This window comes from Drosophila busckii, chromosome 3R (assembly GCF_011750605.1).
Source record: "Drosophila busckii strain San Diego stock center, stock number 13000-0081.31 chromosome 3R, ASM1175060v1, whole genome shotgun sequence".
Classification (NCBI taxonomy): Eukaryota; Metazoa; Arthropoda; class Insecta; order Diptera; family Drosophilidae; genus Drosophila; species Drosophila busckii.
The window spans coordinates 14646688-14653913 of record NC_046607.1 but is presented as its reverse complement, the minus strand read 5'-3'; the positions used below and the strand labels follow the sequence as shown (position 1 = coordinate 14653913).

The window sequence follows — 7226 nt, the reverse complement described above, 5'->3', positions numbered from 1 at the left end:
GAAGCAATCTACTCTTGAAGCACCAAAATTGCTGCCGAACCTGTTACAGCAGAACACCAGCAACAGAAACAGTAGCAGCTCCTGGCTGACTCCCAATTGGCTCGGCGAAACTGTAGCAGCGATAAACACAAGCAACAGAACAGTTAGCAGTCCTGTAAAGCACAATGCTGCCGAATGTCAGCGGCAGCAACACGCCAGCACCAGAAACTAGTAGCAGTCTTGAAGCACCAATTGCTGTTCGAAGACCGTGAGCGCAACAACATCAGCAACAGAAAACAAGCCAGCAGCTCTGCTGAAGCACCAATTGATTACCCGACACCTGTAGCAGCAGCAATACAGCAATTGAACAGAAAGCAGCTCCGGCTGAAGCACCAATTGCTACGAGCCTCCGCTCGCCCGCAGCAACATCCAGAAAACAGAACAGTGCAGCTCCTGTGAAGCACCAACAATTTGCAGAAGCCCGGGAACCTGTTAGCAGCAACACCAGCAACAGAACAGTTAGCAGCTCCTGCTTGAGCGACCAATTGCTGTCGAACTTGTAGCAGCTCCATGCACAGAGACAGAAGCAGCTTTCTGTGAGCACCAATTGGTGTCGAACCTGTAGCAGAGCAACAGTCCACAGCAACAGAGAAGTTAGCTGCTCCCTGCTTGAAGAACACAATTTGCTGCGGGAATCCTGTGAGCAGCTACTCAGAAACAGTAGAACCCTGCCGAAACATAAATTGCCTGCTTGAAGCTGTACAGCAGCAACACACAGCAAAGAACTGCAAGCAACTCGATTACTCCCTACACTGATAATCAAGTACATTCTCCAACAACAGAAGCAAGTCTTACAGAAAAATTGGCCCCAGGTGCAGACTCAAATTTAATATCAGAAATGGGATCAGTTCCTATTGTAGCTTTAGACGTAGTGCCTAATTTGAATACAGGGCAAAGCCCAATAGTAGCTCAGATCCCAATTAGAGCGCCCGGTACGTTGCCTTCCTTGGAGCCTGTTAGCAGTATTGGTGCTCGCTCAATTTTAGAAGAGACTTCTTCTGCAACATTTTTATTGAGCGATTCTTTTTTAGGTGCCGCCACTGGCTCAGTGAGTCCAGATGCGGAGCAATGTTCAGTTGCTGTGCCAGTGGCAAAAATATCACCAACTCGTAGAGATCTGCACACAAATGACGTGTCTCTCTTGGCTATGGCTGCGACTTTGGATGCCATTGGTGAGAGACTAAGGGATCAAAAAGCACGCAACCAAGAGATTATTGATCGACTTAACGAAATCGAAAAAATCTTGAACAAACCCAAGTAGTAGTTAATGTACAATGTTAAATAGTTAAAAGAATAAAGCGCATCGAAATATAAACATTTGCTTTGTCTTCTTATGTATTTTATCTCAAGCAATATATTATGTGGATATGATAATTTTCAGCTTTGTCAGCGTCACAAAAGAATATTTATGAAAGAACAACAAATCAACGACTTGCAGTTTCTGGACACTCCTACAAAATGTTAAATAAATTGCAGCCACAGCGTTGTAGCAGTAAACACATTCCCATTACCCTGGCTTTGTGGCTTCGTGTGCTTGCTGCGCGAAAATAAGAGTTTGACAATGAAAAGTGAATGAAATTATACGAATACACAGTTATCGCGAAGCTCCCAACTCCCATGCCATTGCATAAATATGCAAAGACGACTTTTGGCGGATGACGTGGCTGAATGTGGAAATTAATTATTGTTTTCACAACCCCAAGCCCCTTGGCCTGAGTGCCATTAGCACCAGCTCAGCGCTACCAGCAGCCTGCAAGCAAGATTCTGAATAAATTTCGAGTTTGTAGCAATTGAGAATTTGCAACTAATTTATAATTGGTAGCCACTGAATAATTTTAATTAGCTCACCTGCAAAGCCCGGCAGCTACAACGTCTGTTGCCAGCTCAGCATGTTGTCTAATTTCAGCCAGTTCTATTATTGATAACTTCACGCAGTGTGTGTGCGTGTGTGTGTGTGTGTGTAGGTTGAGGCTCTATTTAAAGTCAAAGTAATGAAATGTATGAAATTTATGTGTAATGAAAGCCAAATGTAAGATTTTCTATGCGTTCATTTGCAATGCCCAATTCGACCCTTTAGTCCAAAGCACTGGCCATAAAATTCACTTTTGAAGGGACTGCCGCCTAAAGCGCAATCCATTTGAGAACAATAAAATTTAAAAAAGAAACACTGAGCAACAGACAATCGAAGAAATAACACTAAATTGTATTTATTCGATGGGCTTAGAGTGCAGCAAGCAGAGAAAGTCAAACACCTACGGCGATTATTCTAATCATTTGTATTGTATTGGGTTCACATTTGCTTACTTACCAGTGATACTGCACTAGCAATCTCTGGGCCTGTCTAGCATTTGGTTGCGATTCCCAAATAACATGTTCGACAGCTCAATCTAAATCTATGGCTAAAATCGCAAGGCTCAAACCAAAATAAAAGGAATATGCTAAAAACAAATTCCCTTTTGACCATTTTGGCTGCAAACAATAAAATGACCCAACACTCACACACACGCATACACACGCATAACGGACACAACATAAATGTTGCAAATGGAGCAACCAACCGACCAAAGTTGTCATGCTACAGCTATGATTGTTGCTGTTGTTGTATATATGTATATATATATATGTATATCTATGGCATATTTGCCTTTGCTGTCTAGGTTTTTGGGGCTTTTTGCAGAGTTGAAGAAAAATTGAAAAAAATGTAAAAAATTTGTTGCCAGGCAGGCAGGCACGTTAGACATTTTGGCACTTTTAACATGTCTGTTATTCGACCGCTTGCCAGAGCGAGCCCTCAAGGCTAAAAAAGAGTGAGCTTAGCGACTAAGAAAAGTCCTGCTTGCTTGCCAGTGGTTTAACCACAGTTTAACCACATTAATGCCATCCAGTTTGCTTGCCCCCCAAGGCAGGCAAATCCGACAAAAGTGCAAATGTGTGTGTGAGTGGGGCCCTAGGAGGATTTACACTGTCATTTAGACATTGTTAGCATTTAAGCCAGACTACTACTAGCCTAGCAACTAAATTTCAGATTAAATCTTAAATGAAAAAAACACACTCACGTTGCTGTTGCTCTTAACAATTTTACATGATGACACAAGCTTCACTTTCAGCAAGCAACACTCTGGAGTGCCAGATCAATCAGTTTGCATGCATAAATGACAGTTGCAGAGGCCAGGCCTATGGCTATGCACACAGCTGGCGAGCCTCTGACTAACAGGCCGTATTGCTGCCACTGACTCGTTAGCGCTGTCACATAGCACTTGAAGCTAATGCGGTTGGTTCACCAGTGCAGCAGCAGCAGCAGCAGCAGCTAAAGCAATAACTACTCTTTGTTGTAGACAATAAATGTGTCCGGCTGTGTTGATATCGAATAAATTTCAAATTAATTGCGTTCATCTCTTGCTGAAATTATCCGTAGGCAAACTCTCGACTGTGTGCAAGCCGAAATTTATGTTCAACATGTTGGTCACAGTCACTCGGAACTGCTGCTGCTGTTGCTCTCAATTTATTTACAACGAATGCATTCGCACAAACTTTGTAAAGGCCATGGCTGTGGTCAGTTATTAGCTCATGACGTTCAGCTGGCCGATTAAGCAAAATGTTGCTGTTTGTATGCGTTCTATGCTGGGTTTTGGGTTTGGGTTTGGTTTGACTGCTATGTCATCAGCTCTGCGGTCGAATTTGAGCTGAGTTTGTTTTATCCAATTGAACTGGCAACAATTAGTTGATGTGAACTGCAGCTGCAGCTGCAACTGGTTTTATACGTATACGTAATCATGGCTGTGTTTTTGTCTTTTGTGCAGCAGGAGTGAAACTTAATTAAAGTGCAAAGCTGTCGAAGTCAGTTGCAACTTTAGTCAGCGCGTTTTTCTTTCTCTCTCTGTATCTCTGCGTCCAATGATTGGCACATTTTGGCGTTGCTTTTTATGCGCTGGCAAGTCTGTTTTTGAATTACATTTGATTATCTTTGTAATCACAAAAGCGTTTGTGCAATTTAATCGCATTAAGTCAGCTGACCCATTTAAGGAGACACTCTTTCATCCCGTTACGTGCCGCACCACCCCCGCAGCGCGTCGCTTTGAGCATTTTGCAGTTTTTTATTTCGCTTTCTTTTAATTTGCCTTGCTGTGATTAATGACTTGTGAAAGTGAAAGGTGTGCGAAAAGTTCTGCGGCAAAGAAATGCCAAAGAGCCCACTTGGAAAACACTTAATTGAGTGCTATTGATGAACTGTTTGCAATGGGAATGGCTGCAGTTGAACTGGACAGCAGCAGGCCTTTAAATTCATTAACAAATGGCGCTCGAGCGCAAATTTAATTACTAATATTAATATTGTTCGACATGGCGTATGCATAATATTGTTAAGCGGCCTGTCTGAGTGTGTGCTGAACAAACTACTCACTTGAAACTCATTTAGTCTGGTCCAATATGCAAACTACAACAGCCATAATAGCATAATGGTCTGCCTTCTAGCTGATTGCCCTGCCATTGCATTAGGGGGGCCGCATAATGGGCACTTTAATTGTGCGTATGGCAAACATTTAGAGGTCTCGATAATAGTCAACAGGCAGCAACTGTCCCGAGCCGAGAGAGAGAGAGAGAGAGAGAGAGAGAGAGTGAGAGACATTTAAAACAAAAGCTAAACAAAAGTTTTTAATTCACCCTGCCCAACGTTGTGTGCAATTGTTTTGAGTGTTTGAGTGCCATGAAAGCGTTTGAATGCTGTCTGTCCAACTGTCTGTGTGTCTGTCCATCTGTCTGCGTTTGAGTGTGAGTGTGAGTGTGAGTGTGACTGCAAGTGTGCGTGGATATGTTTGTTAATAACAGCATGTATGTATCTTCCAGCTATTGTTTTACATGGCAGCGTAGTGGCCTCAGCAGTGACAGTAGCAGTAGCAGTAGCAGAGCATAGAGCAGCATCCAGGCCACTGTCACTGACAGGTCGTCCTCGCTCTCGTAAGTAATTTCGCGCATATGTTACGCCAGATACTACTATGCAACGCCTCTACAATGAAAACAGCAACCCATGAATTGTATTGCAGCAGGCGAAGAAGCTGTGTCAGTGGCAGTGGCAGTGGCAGGACTGAGCAGATTGAGGGACAGCGAAATGTGAACTTCAACGTCAGCTTCTGATTTCGTTTTCGCTTTAGCTTCGGGAGTTTGCCATATTCATGGCTGCTGCACACGACAAATTGAATTTTATGCAAAAGGCTTCACACTTTGGCCCGCTTCTAATGCATTGTCTTCGAAATCCCTTTGCCGTTCCAGTTGCCATTGCCTTTGCCTTTTACTTGGCGCGACATGGGCTGTAAGCTTGCATAATAATTTGGTCTTTTGTTTTCTTTTCGGTTGCACCCAGCCGGGTGCCGGCGTGCCAAACACAAGGCTGACATATTATATTTATCCTTGTGCTTTGCACTTGCCAGTCCTTCCTGTTACGCATAATTTTAATGCTGCTGCTGCTGTTGGTGCTGCTGCCTCTGTTTGGGCTCTGATTGTCGTTTGCCTGCGTGTCCTACTTTTGAGCCAGCATTTGCTTATTGTTGTTGCTGCTCTCGCATTGTTTTTTGTCTCACAAAGATTATTGTCGTTGTTTTTGTTGTGGCAGCTCCATTAAGTCTTTGTCAGCCTCGCGCGCGCGTCTTTTGTGCGTCCCAATTTGCCGGTTTGACATTAATGAGAAATTATGTTATCGCGCTGTTAAGCAGCTGTAAGTGTTTTGTGCGCTTTGTTTTCTTGGTGTGTGTGTGTGCGCGAGTATTTGTGTGCGTGTGCTTACTGTGCAAATTGCCAAGCATTCAGCTGGGATTAATAGTCATTATGAATATGATGGCATAGTTGGCATTACATTGCGCAAATTAAATTGTCATCTTGCTCCAGCGCTCCAGCCCGACGCCTTCACTTTACCTTAACCACTGATACGGCCTGGTCTCGGCTCTAAATGACCACTTTGACTTAATTGTTGCTTGTAAATATTTTATAAGCAGCGGCAGCTCAACAAAATGATTGCATTTATTCGCATAAGCTGCCAGCCAGCCAGCCAGACAGAGGCAGGCCACTTGGCTCTGTTGCTTAACATGAGGCGCTCTCTACACTCGCTCTCATCTCACTCTAACAGCTGTTAATGTAATGTTAACGGCGACAGCTTGCGTATACGCCGTGTTGCAGCATCATCTCTTTGGTATTCAATGTAAGCGCGACGTTCGGTTCAGTTCAGTTTTCCTTTAGCCGGTGTCACGCGTGGGTCGCTCCACGCTTGCCGCACTTGCCACAACTGTGTGGCAGCTTCGGTGTATAAACTTAATTCGATCAACAGAGACAACATTAAGTGTCAATCAATTGTAATAATATTTTCAATATATGCAAATTAAATAACATTGGTGACAATTTAAGCAGTGACAACATAGAAACCGAATGTGATTGGATTTACGATTAGCATGCAAACTGAATATGAATTTAATCAAATGTATTTTAAATATCAAAAAGTGCGTTTGTGAATTTTAATCATTTAAAATAATATTGCTGCATATTATTTACAAACTCTAGCGCGTGTTAGCTATGCTATGAAACATATAAGTTTGCACTTTGCTCAATATTTGTGCGCAAACAATAAGAAGACAAAATATTAATAAATAAATATCAGCAATAATAAACTGAATTACAAGTCTCTGAAATTTCTCTTTCCGGTCCGTCGGAGGACAAAATCCGACTTCGCATTCTGACATTTGTTCAGCCACAGAGCATAATACAAACAAAACCAAGAACAACAACAATAAGAACAGCACCAGCATTGAGTACAAAGCACAAAAGTCAAGTCCAAGGCATATAAAGCACACACACACACAGAGAAACGGGAATTGTGTTAAATCATTTACACTTCCGCTGCTGTTTTGTTTGTGCAATCAATTTAGTATTATTTACGTTATCATCTATAGCAGCAAGAACAACAGCAGCAGCAGCAGCAGCAACATCAACAACGCCAGCAGCAACTCCTTAATGCATGCAATACAATTCATTCGTCCAGAACATTACATTTGTTTAACATTTGCGTTAACGCTTCATTGACTCACCTACTCGATGGCGCATTACTTATGTACGGCTGGCATTTCTCAGAGCCCTTTCCCCAATTGCCATCTCGCATTTGTCTTGCCGAAGAAAAAAAAAACAAAGCCGAACGGAAAAGCATTTAA

The 7226-nt window shown here is 42.7% G+C and overlaps 1 non-coding gene across 1 annotated transcript; it reads left to right on the top strand.

Annotated features, from left to right (window-relative positions):
• Nucleotides 1-801: 801 nt before the first annotated feature.
• Nucleotides 802-1354, top strand: LOC108603889. The gene is made up of 2 exons (XR_004458885.1): nt 802-851; nt 1071-1354. It is a non-coding gene; the product is annotated as an uncharacterized LOC108603889 (transcript).
• Nucleotides 1355-7226: the final 5872 nt, after the last annotated feature.